Source organism: Phyllobates terribilis, unplaced genomic scaffold, assembly GCF_046119375.1.
Source record: "Phyllobates terribilis strain yellow unplaced genomic scaffold, ASM4611937v1 Scaffold_2__4_contigs__length_985480577, whole genome shotgun sequence".
Taxonomy (NCBI): domain Eukaryota; kingdom Metazoa; phylum Chordata; class Amphibia; order Anura; family Dendrobatidae; genus Phyllobates; species Phyllobates terribilis.
This window is the reverse complement of record NW_027362762.1, coordinates 87,387,388-87,401,725: the sequence shown is the minus strand read 5'-3', so window position 1 is coordinate 87,401,725 and position 14,338 is coordinate 87,387,388.

Genomic DNA, 14,338 nt, shown 5'->3' with positions numbered 1-14,338 from the left:
GATTGTGCGAACCGTCTTACCCTTCTGTGTGCATTAACACGAAGGGCTAAGATAGTTGATAGGTGAATCGCCGGTCGCTCTCCCTCCGTGCAGTTAACGGAGATAGAGCGTATCGCCTTACCCGGTCTGGTGTGCTGTTAACACGGACGGGTTATCAATTTAGTTGTCGCTTTCCTTTCCACCCGGAAAGTGTTCGGCAGCAGTCCATTAGGCTGCATTGCGGACCCCAGGGTCGGTTGCGTTCCATTAAAATAAAGTTGTCTGCAACCGCCCTCCTAACACTTACATTGGGCTCGTTGCTCGGTTCGAGCACCCGAGTATCACGGTGAGCTCGGCCCGAACTTCGAGCACCCGAGCATTTTAGTGCTCGCTCAACACTAGTGTTTATGATACCCGTAAAAAAAAATTTTTATTCAGTATGTTCATGTATACCCCCCATGGGTAAATGTTTGTCAGCCCATACACTTAGTGCATGGGCATTACAAGTATAGGAGGCCCGCTCCTTTCTAATGGGAACATTTTTTTATGAGGCCCTCCTCCACGTCTCTTCCAAGGGGCATTGAAGTGCCTTCAAATTTTTGGCAGCCCTTGCATTCACTGCATAGGCCAACACTATGGGAGACTCTCTCCTTTCTAATGGGAATTTGTCGTTACTGTGGCCCTGCTCTATGTGTCTTTAATTTCTTCGTGGGGTTTTTCCTAAATTTGGTCAGCCGTTGGACTCACTGCATACCCTATAACTGTATAACAGACCCTCTCCTTTCTAATGTGAACATGTCGTACTTGTTACTGTGGCCCTGCTCTATGTGTCTTTAAATTCTTAGTGGGGTTTTTCCTAAATTTGGTCAGCCGTTAGATTCACTGCATACCCTATAACTATATAGCAGACTCTCTCCTTTCTAATGGGAATTTGTCGTTACTGTGGCCCTGCTCTATGTGTCTTTAAATTCTTAGTGGGGTTTTTCCTAAATTTGGTCAGCCGTGGGGCTCACTGCATACCCTATAACTGTATAGCAGACTCTCTCCTTTCTTATGTGAATTTGTCGGTACTGTGGCCCTGCTCTATGTGTCTTTAATTTCTTAGTGGGGGTTTTCCTAAATTTGGTCAGCCGTTGGACTCACTGCATACCCTATAACTGTATAGCAGACTCTCTCCTTTGTAGTGGGAATTTGCCGTTACTGTGGCCCTGCTCTATGTGTCTTTAATTTCTTAGTGGGGTTTTCCTAAATTTGGTCAGCCGTTGGACTCACTGCATACTCTATAACTGTATAACAGACTCTCTCCTTTCTAATGGGAACATGTCGTACTCGTTACTGTGGCCCTCCTCTATGTGTCTTTCAGAGTCCCTCCATCATCAATGAAACAGGATGTGTCTGATGATGTGTCACACACCTCGTTGCCAGATAAGGTTGTAAAATGTTAAAATGACATTTCCCGGTGAATGCATTTGCCTTAAAAAATAACGTAAAAAAAAAAACAGTAGGATCTTTCCTTAGTATAAAAACAGAGTCGCCAATGTAACCTCAATGTAATCACATTGTTCAGCTCCTCCACCTCCCCTCCATCTCCGAAATGACCACATCAGTCACAAGCTGAAAGCACTGCAGCACTGCCTGAGCCAAGCGGCAACAGGTTGTGCTGAAGATAACATGATTAATGCTTAGGTGACAAACCGCCCAGTGCTGCAGAGTTGTTGAAAGCTGTTACACAGCAGCCTGATCTGTGGCTCTCACCGCTGAACATACAGCCAGGCATGGTCGTTTGTGACAATGGGTGGAACCTGGTGACGGAGAAATGACAGCCGGAGTAGATACGGTTTCCCTCTATGCCAGTTTTTTCACTGAGCTAAAGAATATGGCTGTGGTGAAATACAACTCCCACTGAGAAGCTGTTTCACATTGAAAAACATTGTGCCCACCAGAGGATTTGATTCTGAGGGCTCACCATTCTCCCCCGCTCAAGAGCCCCATAGCAGCTGCAAAGTTAGCGCTATCATGAACTCTCATGATGTAGAAGCCAGGGCACACCAGAGGATTCTCTGGTGGGACCTTCCAGCCCTGCCGAGAAGCAGTCCTGGCTAAGAAAAGTGTGTGGGAAGGTTCCCGGACACTCTATGGCTGTTTTTTTTAATGTGGATCGGACGTGCTTATGCATGATATTTCTCAAACCGGATTGCAGATCAGGCCATTGCCCAACTCTGTAGTCATGAAATTAAATGCGCAAAGAAAGATGTTTGTGTGTCAAAGCACCACCGAGAAGTGAGAGTTGATGTTGGACGAGCTGCCATTGCTTCTGCAAAAGCAGCTTTAGAGGACTTCCTGGGAGAAATGACACCCAGAGTAGATACGGTTTCCCTCTATGCCAGTCCTTTCACCGAGCTAAATACAACTCTCAGCAAAAAAAGCTGTGGACTGGCTCCGTACCGTCCCTGGCCACATTCACCTGTCCACGTGTTTGTGGTTAGGCGGTCCTTCACAGTAAGTGCACTGGGGAGGGCACGGGTAATGTTGTGGGACCCGTGCTTGTGAAAGGTGGAGACGACACCGGGAGAAACAGTGGCGGTTGGGGACCGAGTATGGACACCCGGCCGCCGCCGGCATGAGGTTATGAAAAGCTTCCGCCTCCACGAGCCTAAGAGGCCACATTTCAAGTGAAAGCAGCTTTAGAGGACTTCCTGGGAGAAATGACAGCTGGGTAGATATTGTTTCCCAAGTCCTTTCACCAAGCTAAAGAATATGGCTGTGGTGAAATACAACTCAGCAAAAAAAGCTGTGGACTGGCTCCGTACCGTCCCTGGCCACATTCACCTGTCCACGTGTTTGTGGTTAGGTGGTCCTTCCCAGTAACTGCACTGGGGAGGGCACGGGTAATGTTGTGGGACCTGTGCTTGTGGAAGGTGGAGATGACACCGTAAAAAACAGTGGTGGCTGGGGACCGAGTATGGACACCCGGCCGCCGCCGGCATAAGGTTATGAAAAGCTTCCGCCTCCACGAGCTTAAAAGGCCACATTTCAAGTGCAAGCAGCTGTCAAATATTTGGCAGTATAGTATTGTAGCCTGTGCGTTGGTGGGTGGCTGGCTGCATACTTGCGCTTGCATTCCAAGGAATGGGGTAGGGACAACTGAACGCTGCATCGGGACAATGATGTGGACCGTGATTGTTGCAAGTCTGCAACGACAGGTGCATGGCGGGAGGCATCTTCGCATGCACCAAGGAACACTTATGATGGGCACACTTTTAGGCAGTGACCTGGGAGTCAGAGATGCTTCCAGAGGTCTTCCCCATGCTGTTCCCATGTCTTTTCAGCACTGTATGCATGTGTCTGATGATGTGTCACACACCACATGGCCAGATAAGGTTGTAAAATGTTAAAATGACATTTCCTGGTGAATGCATTTGTCTTGGTTGAAAGCAACGCAAAAGTGCAAAAGGATGATGCTTCCAGGGGTCTTCCCCATGCTGTTCCCATGTAATTTGAGCACTGTTCCCATTGATTTGGGCAATTTTTAGGCCCTCTGCGGACTGCCTGGGGAAGCCGCCTGAAAAATCCTCGAGTTTCCCATAGACTTACATTGGGCTCGTTGCTCGGGTCGAGCACCCGAGTATTCCAATGTGCTCGACCCGAGCAACAAGTACCCGAGCATTTTAGTGCTCGCTCATCACTAGTGTCAATATGATTACTGCACCCGTAGACGAATTCATTGAGAGGTGTAGATTGTAAAATGGGGTCACTTATCAGTGGTTCTGCTGTTCTGGCACCTCACTGGTTCTACCAATGTGACATGGTACCATCAAACAGTCCATCAAAATCTAAACTTCGTCCCTTCGGAGCATCTTCCCTTCTGAGCTTTGCACTGTGCCGCAAAAGTGGTTTTTGACCACATATGGGGATTTGGTGTACTCAACAGAAATTGCACAACACTTTTTGGGGTCCATTTTTTCCTGCTATCCTTGTGAAAATGAAAAGATTTGGGGCTAAAACAACATTTTTGTGGAAATTTTTTTTTTTTCATTTTCACAGATCAACGTTATAAAATCATGTGAAGCACTTGTGGGTTCTAGGTGCTCACCACATGTCTAGACAAATTCCTTAAGGGATCTAGTTTCCAAAATGGGGTCACTTGTGGGGGTTTTCCACTGTTTAGGCACATCAGGGGCTCTCCAAACGTGGCAAGACACCTGCAGACCATTCCATCAAAATCTGCATTCCAAAAGTCAAATCTTCCTTTCTGAGCCCTGCAGTGCACCCAAACAGTAGTTTTCATCCATATATGGGGTATCTGCGCACTTAGGAGAAATTGAACAACAAATTTTGGGGTCCGTTTTCTCCTGCTACCCTTGTGAAAATGCAAAATTTGAGGCTAAAAAACATTTTTGTGGGAAAAATGTGACTTTATTTTCATGGCTCAACGTTATAAACTTCTGTGAAGCACCTAGGGGTTCAAGCTAATCACCACACATCTAGATAAGTTCCCTGAAGCATCTAATTTCCAAATTGTTGTCACTTGTGGGGGTTTCCACTGCTTAGGCACAGGGGCTCTCCAAACGCAACATGGCATCTGATAATTATTCCAGCAAATTTTGCATTCAAAAGATCAAATGGTGCTCCTTCTCTTCCAAGCCCTGCCGTGCGCCCAAACAGTAGTTTTTGTCATGGGTGTGTCAGAGATGACAGTCGCCCTGCAGAGGGTTGCAGGAGAGTTCTACATTTGGCATTGCAGACAGCCTCTTAGATAAGAGACTGTCTTTAGGACCTAACGGCTACCTCTCTCTTGCTAATTAGCTCTCTGCCTGGGTGTATATATACTTTGTGTGTCTGAGAGGAATTGAGAGGGAGTCGCCGGCTATATCCATTTTTACTTGTGAAGCTTAGCAGGAGCATTACTTCGTCCTCTCTGGAGCTTGAGGCCGTGTGCTTATTTGGAGTTTATCTAAAGCTAAGCCATTTCCCCTGTTTTGTCCACCCTAGTTGTCTATAGAGTTTAGTTGAGGTTGACTAGTGCTCATCTCCTTCCATCCCTAGCCATACGTCAGGGAGAGTAGGGCGAGGCACACGTGCGGCGATTGCTGAGGAAGCAATATAGTGACTTTAGGGAGACAGGGTGATGCTAGACCAGACTAGGAGGTCTCCACTCCTCCCTTTCCCTAGTGTCTGGGCTCCCTTTTCCCTCTGTGCTGCACTAAGTCTTTCCCACACCTGGCATGACATCATAGCCAGCCGAGCACGTTTTGAAAAGGAAAAAAAAAAGGAAACTGACATTTTGGGTTTCTTTTTTTTTCTTTGTGTATTTTTGGGTGTGCACCTTTTTTTTCTTTCTCCCTTGGGTATGGGTTCAGTGGCAGAGCTTGCAGAGCAGAAGCACAGGCTGTCTCTGGAGGTGAATGACCTCTGTGGTGAGGTACAGCAGCAGCATCAGCGGTTCCAGGTCGCCAATATGGGGGTCTCTGCAGGTAGGCCTGTCCAGCCTGAACTCAAGATTGCCCTCCCGGACAGGTTTTCAGGATGTAGAGACAAGTTTTTTTTATTTAAGGAGGCATGCAAATTGTATTTTAAACTTCGTCCCTACTCCTCCAGCAATGAGCAGCAATGGGTTGGTATTGTGATTTCTGTATTGCAAGGCGATTCTCAGTCATGGGCGTTTTCGTTACCGCAGGACTCGGTTTGTCTCCAATCTGCGGAGGTTTTTTTTTGAGCTCTGGCCCTCATCTATGATGACCCTGACCTAGTAGTGTTGGCTAAGTCTAGGCTACGTCGCCTTCAGCATGGGATTCGGTACATGGAAACATACAGTTCAGAATTCCGTAGATAGGCAACGGATTCCAAATGGAATGACACAGCCCTTAAAAGTCAATTTTGTGAGGGGCTTACTGAAAGGTTAAGGCTATGTGCCCACGATGCAGAAATGAAGCAGAAAATTTCTGCAGCATTTCTGCATCTCCCTGGCAGAAAAAAACGCATGCAGATTGTGCATGCGTTTTTTCTGCAGAATACATGCGGATCCACATGCGGGTTCACATTCGTTTCCGCATGCAGATTGACAAGCGCTTTCCAGGCGATAGCATCACTTGGGAAGTGCTTGACAACTAGGTCACACTGTATAAATCCATGCAAACAGCATGGATTTATACAGTGTGAACCGTAAAAATTAAAACAAATAAAGCTATACTCACCCCCGAGGCCCCGGTGTGTGCTGCAGCGCTCGTTCCTGTCTGGTTCCCGGCTGCCGGCATATCGCGAGACACAGCGGTGAAGGGCCTGCGGTCACATGACTGTGACGTCACCGCAGGTCCTTCAGCGCTGCTGGCATTCAGAGAGAAGCCTCCGGACAGGTGAGTATAAACTTTATTTGTTATTTTATTCTTTTTTTACAGGTACAATGGTACCCAGGTCTGGATGACAGTCTCCTCTCCTTCAGAACTGGGTACCATCCGCACATAGAGACGCATAGAAGCCGCTTGTAAAAATGTACAGTCGCGGTTTCTGTGCGTCTCAATGCAAGTCAATGGCGGGAGTTCCGCTGCGCTTCCGCAAAATTAAATTACATGCTGCGGATTTTTGTACGCAGCATAAACGCTGCGGAAAAATCCGCAGCATGTGCATAGAACATGCGGAATCCCCTTGGGGACCATGGGATGCGGATTACCTAGCGTTTTACAAGCGTTTCCGCTGCGGAAATTCCGCAGCATAAACGCTTGAAAAACGCTACGTGGGCACACAGCCTTTAAGATGCCTTTGTTGCATATGAAACTTCTCAGTCGTTGGAGGCTGCCATGTCTTTGGCCATATGTCTTGATAGACGCCTTCGGGATAGACGGGTGCTACCACAATCTCCGGGGCCTTCTTGCTGGGGTTGTGTACCTCTGCCAGGCGAGCGGTCTGGGGGTGAACCAGTACTTGGGGAGGTGGAGGAACCCATGCAGTTAGGGGGTGTCTCTACATTATACATCTCCCCAGTAGTGATGAGCGAGCATGTTCGATACTGCTCGGCGCTCGCCCGAGCATCTCACTGCTCGAGATGCTCGGCGCTCTCCGAGCATTTCCGGGGTTGCTCGGTGGGAGCTCGGGTCTCCTCCCTGCATGTTTGGCGCTCTTTAGAGCTCCAATGAACATGCAGGGATTGCCTGCTACTCACTGTAATGCCGTAGCCATGTTGGCTGTGGCATTACAGTGATTGGCTGGCCGCACAGCGTCATCAGGTCTATATAAGACTTGGCGCTGCCATGTTTGTCACAGTCACTCCGGAATCAGACAGTTTAGGGAGAGGTGCTGCTGAGCTAGGGAGAGATTTGCTTGTTTCTAGTTAGTGTAGGTGTACCAAACTATATTAGAGACACATATCCATCTCAACAAACAGTCCTTCTGAGGACTAATCCATTTGCAGAGATATCAGGCAGGCAGCGTATGTAGGCAGGCAGGCAGGGTATATAGCAGACTGCCGTGAATATAGCACAAGAGGCTCCATTCCAGTATTGTCTGCTGCTGCTGTTAGATATTTCTAGAAATAGGCCCAGGTCTCAGGGGCCAGGAATAATTTTTTTGGGATCTTAATCCTCATTTGCTTAAAAAGAAATCCAGAGAACACAGTTTTTTTGCGCCATTTGCTTGTTAGCACTGTAGAATACAGCCAGGTCCTTTCCATATTACAGCACTAAAAATCCAGCTATTTTAAATTGTGATTTGTCCTTCACACGGATCACATATAATTGCGCTGGAAATACTGCCATTTCTGGCCTCCATTAAAAAAAATTTCAGTGTGTCAGTGAAGCAATTGACACCAGTTTGCTGTTCAAAATATTTACCTACAGGTCAGGTATTTAAAACTGTGTTTTCTCCGTCACACGGATCACATATACATTTTCAGAAAATACTGACATTTCTGGCCTCCATTAAATTTTTTTTTCAGTGTGTCAACAAAGTTTTTGACACCGGTTTGCTGTTCAAAATAGTTACCTACAGGCCAGGTATTTAAAACTGTGTTTTCTCCGTCACACGGATCACATATACGTTTTCATAAAATACTGCCATTTCTGACCTCCATTAAAAAAAATTTCAGTGTGTCAGTGGAGCAATTGACACCAGTTTGCTGTTCAAAATAGTTACCTACAGGCCAGGTATTTAAAATCGTGTTTTCTGTGTCACACGGAACACATATACGTTTTCAGAAAATACTGCCATTTCTGACCTCCATTAAAAATTTGTTTCAGTGTGTCAGTGAAGCAATTGACACCAGTTTGCTGTTCAAAATAGTTACCTACAGGCCAGGTTATTTAAAACTGTGGTTTGTCCATCACACGGATCACATATAACTTCGCTCCAAATTCAGTCATTTGTTGTGAGTGTGGAAGATATTGTCCTACATTTAAGATGGGCAAGGCACGTGGCAAGGGACAGGGAACTGGACATGATGGTGATGATGGTGCATGCAGAGGCCGAGGTCATGGGCAAGCTGAAATTGTGCCACAACAAACACCCACATCTTCTCACTCGACCTTCCTGTCCCAATTAATAGGGGACCGCAGAACACCACTATTGAACACAGAGCAGTGTGAAAAGGTTATTGGTTGGATAGCAGATAATGCTTCCAGTCAATTAGCCACCACCACCACCTTGTCTTCCACACGGTCACGTCTCAGTAGCTGTAGTCTGGACCGCATATTCCTCACCCTGAACCTCCTTCCTCCCACCATGCCGAGTGCCCAGAGACAACTGATCCCACACTTGGACACTCCGAAGAGCTGTTCACTTTTCCATTTATAGATTCAGGCCTCTTGCCTGTTCCACTTGAAGCGGGGCAAGAGGAGATCGCATGTAGCGATGCCCAAATATTTGAGCAGCCACGGTCACACGAAGGCGATGGTGGGAAAGTGTCACAAGAGGTGTACGTTGATGAGACACAATTGCCAGAAAATCAGGAGGAGGACCAGAGTGCGAAAGTGGAAGACGAGGTGGTGGATAATATAGTAACTCACTCAACCTGGCAGGAGGACATGCAGACCGAGGACAGCAGCACACAGGGGGAGGGAGGCAGAGCACCCCAACAGGCAGGAAGAAGCAGTGTGGTGGCCGCAGAAAGAAGGCAGGCAACCGTTCCCCATAACACCAACACGAAGGAAGTTGCCAGTACAACTGTTAGGTCCTCCCGAGTCTGGTTGTTTTTTAAAGACTCTGCCGATAACCCCAAAAAGGCCATTTGCACCACCTGCCATGCCAGCATCAGCAGGGGTGGTAAAACGACCAGCCTGACCACCACCAGCATGATAAGGCACATGGAAGCAAAGCACCCGACTTTGTGTGCCGAACCCCAGGGTCCAGGAACAGTGTCTGCGGGTGGCACCATTGCTTCTTCCACTGTTGTGCATGCAAGCCAATCCCCTGTCCATGGTGCATGCGAAGATGCCTCCTGCCTTGCACCTGTCATTGCACACTCTCAAGTAGCAGCATCAGGAAGCACGTCCACGTCCTTGTCCCAGTGCAGCGTTCAGTTGCCCATACCGCAGTCTATGGAACGCAAGCGCAAATACGCAGCCAACGCCCTAAATGCCACACTACTAAATTCCCACATTTCGCGACTGCTTGTGCTAGAAATGTTGCCTTTTAGGCTCATGGAGACGGAAGCATTCCGCAACTTGATGGCGGCGGCCGTCCCTCGGTACTCGGTCCCCAGCCGTCACTATTTCTCTCGGTGTGCCATCCCCGCATTGAACAAGCACGTGTCCCAAAACATTAGCCATGCCGTCAACAACGCAATTACCGGGAAAGTCAACCAAACCACAGACACGTGAACAAGTGCTTGTGGGCAGGGATGGTACATCTCGCTGACGGCACACTGGGTTAACATAGTGGAAGCCGGGACCCAGTCGGACCTTGGGACGGAACACATTCTCCCAACGCCAAGGATTTTGGGCCCTAGGTCAATCAGGGTTGCCCCCACAGTCTACAGCTCCTGCATCTCATCCTCCTCAGCCACCTCCTCTTCTTCAGCCTCCATCTCCGAAATGACCATATCAGTCACAAGCTGGATGTTAGAACCCTCCTGTTTGTTTTTTTCATCTTGTGTATTGCGGTTACGTGACCATCTGCTTTTATATTACAGCTCCACCCTTTTGGCTGTGCTGGACTTCAGTGTTCTTTTACTGTTTTGCTAGCCAGGTGCTTCTATGCTTATCTCTGTCAGTTTGCTTGGTCCTTCTGGGACCTCAAGTACCTTTTTGTCAGTTTATCTTTTTGTGTTCTGCAACAACCTTCTCTGTTTAGGAGGTGTCCCATTTTTGTTCCAGTCCTTAGTTCTTTTAGGGACCCCTTCCTTTATGCTATAGGTCTTCGTTAAGACTAGCCGAGGGCTAAGGCGGGTCTGTTCGCAAGGAACAGGCAGCTCGCTACATCGTAGGGATTCAGCTTAGTCTTACAGTAGGGATAGCTTTCCCCTTTCTTTCCTTAGTACTTGTTGCAGATCATAACACTGGAAGCACTGCAGCACTGCCTCGGCTGTGCTGAAGCTAATATGCTTAGGTGACAAACCGCACAATGCTGAAGAATTGTGGACAGCTCTGAAAGAGCAGGCAGATCTGTGGCTCACACCGCTGTACCTACAGCCAGGCATGGTTGTGTGTGACAATGGCCGGAATCTGGTGGCGGCTCTGAGGCGAGTCGAGCTCACACACGTACAATGACTGGCCCATGTGCTTAACCTCGTGGTTCAGCAGTTTCTCAAATCCTACCCGGAGCTGCCGGATCTGCTTGTTAAAGTACGCCGCCTGTGTTCCCATTTTAGAAAGTCACCTACAGCTTCCTTCGCCCTTGCCGTGTTTCAGCAGCGTTTGCAGCTTCTGGCTCACAGACCCTCCCCTTTCTAATGGGAATTTGCCGTTACTGTGGCCCTGCTCTATGTATCTTTAAATTCTTAGTGGGGTTTTTCCTAAATTTGGTCAGCCGTTAGACTCACTGCATACCCTATAACTGTATAGCAAACTCTCTCCTTTCTAATGGGAACATGTTGTACTTGTTACTGTGGCCCTGCTCTATGTGTCTTTAAATTCTTAGTGGGATTTTTCCCAAATTAATAGAGGGAACAACAAAGCATAGCCGGCTGATGGCTCTGTAACAATAGCGAGGGCAGACTGCTGGCCTTTTAAGAATAGTAAGGGCTGCCTGATGGCCCTATAAAAATAGGCTTTGTGACTTTCAGAGTCCCTCCATCATAAAAGAAACAGGATGTGTCTGACGAAGTGTTACACACCACATTGCCAGATAAGGTTGTAAAATGTTAAAATGATATTTCCCTGTGAATGCATTTGTCTTAAAAAATAACGTAAAAAAAAAAACAGTAGGATCTTTCTTTAGTATAAAAAACAGAGTCGCCAATGTAACCTCAATGTAATCACATTGTTCAGCTCCAGCACCTCATCCTCCATCTCCGAAATTACCACATCAGTCACAAGCTGAAAACATTGCAGCACTGCCTTTGCCAAGCGGCAACAGGCTGTGCTGAAGATGCTTAGGTGACAAACCGCCCAGCACTGCAGAGTTGTTGAAAGCTGTAACACAGCAGCCTGATCTGTGGCTCTCACCACTGAACATACAGCCAGGCATGGTCGTGTGTGACAATGGGCGGAACCTGGTGACGGAGAAATGACAGCCGGGGTAGATACGGTTTCCCTCTATGCCAGTCTTTTCACCGAGCTAAAGAATATGGCTGTGGTGAAATACAACTCCCTCTGAAAAGCAGTTTCAGATTGAAAAACATTGTGCCCACCAGAGGATTTGATTCTAAGGGCACACCTTTCTCCCCTGCTCAAGAGTCCAATAGCAGCTGCAAAGTTAGCGCTATCATGAACTCTTCTGAGGTAGAAGCCAGAGCACACCAGAGGATTCTCTGGTGGGACAGTCCAACCCTGCCGAGAAGCAGCCCTGGCTAAGAAAAGTGTGGGGGAAGATTCCTGGACACTCTATGGCTGCTTTTTTAATGTGGATCGGACGTGCTTCTTATGCATGTTATTTCTCAAGCCGCATTGCAGATCAGGCCATTGCCAAACTCTGTAGTCATGAAATTAAATGCGCAAAGAAAGATGTTTGTCTGTCAAAGCACTGACAAGTGCGAGTTGTTGTTGGACAGGCTGCCATTGCTTCTGCAACAAGCTTCATTAGAGGACTTCCTGGGAGAAATGACAACCAGAGTAGATACGGTTTACCTCTATGCCAGTTCTTTCACCGAGCTAAAGAATATGGCTGTGGTGAAATACAACTCATCAAAAAAGCTGTGGACTGGTTCCGTACCATCCCTGGCCACATTCACCTGTTCACTTGTTTGTGGTTAGGTGGTCCTTCCCAGTAAGTGCACTGGGGAGGGCACAGGTAATGTTGTGGGACTTGTGCTTGTGGAAGGCGGAGACGACACTTGGACAAATAGTGGCGGCTGGGGACCGAGTATGGACACCCAGCCGCCAGCATGAGGTTATGAAAAGCTTCCACCTCCATGAGCCTAAAAGGCCACATTGCAAGTGAAAGCAGCTTTAGAGGACTTCCTGGGAGAAATGACAGCTGGGTAGATATGGTTTCCCAAGTCCTTTCACCAAGCTAAAGAATATGGCTGTGGTGAAATACAACTCATCAAAAAAGCTGTGGACTGGTTCCGTACCATCCCTGGCCACATTCACCTGTTCACTTGTTTGTGGTTAGGTGGTCCTTCCCAGTAAGTGCACTGGGGAGGGCACAGGTAATGTTGTGGGACTTGTGCTTGTGGAAGGCGGAGACGACACTTGGACAAATAGTGGCGGCTGGGGACCGAGTATGGATACCCGGTCACCGCCGCCATAAGATTGTGGACAGCTTCCGCCTCCATGAGTCTAAAAGGCCACATTTCAAGTGCAAGCAGCTGTCAAAAATTTGGCAATATAGTACTGCAGCCTGTGGGTGGGAGGGTGGCTGGCTGCATACTTGTGCATGCATTCCAAGGAATGGGGTAGGGACAATTAAATGCTGCAATGGGACAAGGACGTGGACGGTGATTGTTGCAAGTCTGCATCTTCGCATGCGCCAAGGATCACTTATGATGGGCACACTTTTAGGCAGTGACCTGGGAGTCAGAGATGCTTCCAGAGGTCTTCCCCATGCTGTTCCCATGTCTTTTCAGCACTGTATGCATGTGTCTGATGATGTGTCACACACCACATGGCCAGATAAGGTTATAAAATGTTAAAATTACATTTCCCAGTGAATGCATTTGTCTTGGTTAAAAGCAATGCAAAAGTGTAAAAACACATCAAAAACGCTACGTTTGAACATATCCCAAGGTGTGGAGGAGTATTTTTGTTTTTGGTTATTTATTTTGCCTTATATACAAGTCATTACCCTGGAAAGGATGTTCCTTAACATACAGTGCATTGTGAAAGTATTTGGCCCCTTTGAACTTTTCTACCTTTTGCCACATTTCTGGCTTCAAACATAAAGATATAAAATTCCAATTTTAAGTGGAACGAAATTTATTGGATATTTTAAACTTTTTTAGCAAATTAAAAACTGAAAAGTGGGGAGTGCAATATTATTCGGCCCCTTTACTTTCAGTGCAGCAAACTCAATTTAGAAGTTCAGTGAGGATCTCTGAATGGTTTTACTGTCATCTGTGTGGTCGTGGACCGTTTTAGTAAGATGTGTCATTTGGTTCCATTCATTAAGTTGCCCTGTGCCAAGACACTCGCTAAGGCGCTTGTTAAGGAGATTGTCAAGCTCCATGGCGTTCCCACGGATATTATTTCTGATAGAGGACCTCAGTTTGTGGCTCGCTTTTGGCGTGCTTTTTGTGAAAGTTTGGGAGGCCATTCGTCATTTTCGTCTGGGTATCATCCTGAGTCTAATGGACAGACTGAAAGAAAGAACCAGGATGTAGAACAGTTTTTGCGTTGTTTTGTGGCGGACAATCAAGAGGTGTGGTCGGAGTTTCTGCCTCTTGCAGAATTTGCTCTTAACAATCATACATCCTCCTCTGCTGGGTGTTCTCTTTTTTTTTGTTGTACTGGGAGACATCCGTCTTTTGATTCGTTCTCTAAATTGGGGTCGGAGGTGCCAGAGAAGGAGAATTTTTCCGGTGATTTGGAGAGAGTTTGGATAATGTACGTTGCAACCTTAAAGAGGCTAAAAAGAAGACCAAGAAGTATTTTGACAGGAAACGTAAGGAGGTTTTGTTTACTGTTGGTGACATGGTTTGGTTGTCCTCAAAGAAGCTGCGGTTCAGGATTCCCTCTAAAAAACTGGGTCATAAGTTTGTGGGTCCATTTAAAGTGCTTCAGGTTGTTAACCCGTCTGCTGTTAGGTTGGATGTCCCTACTTCCTGGAAGATTAA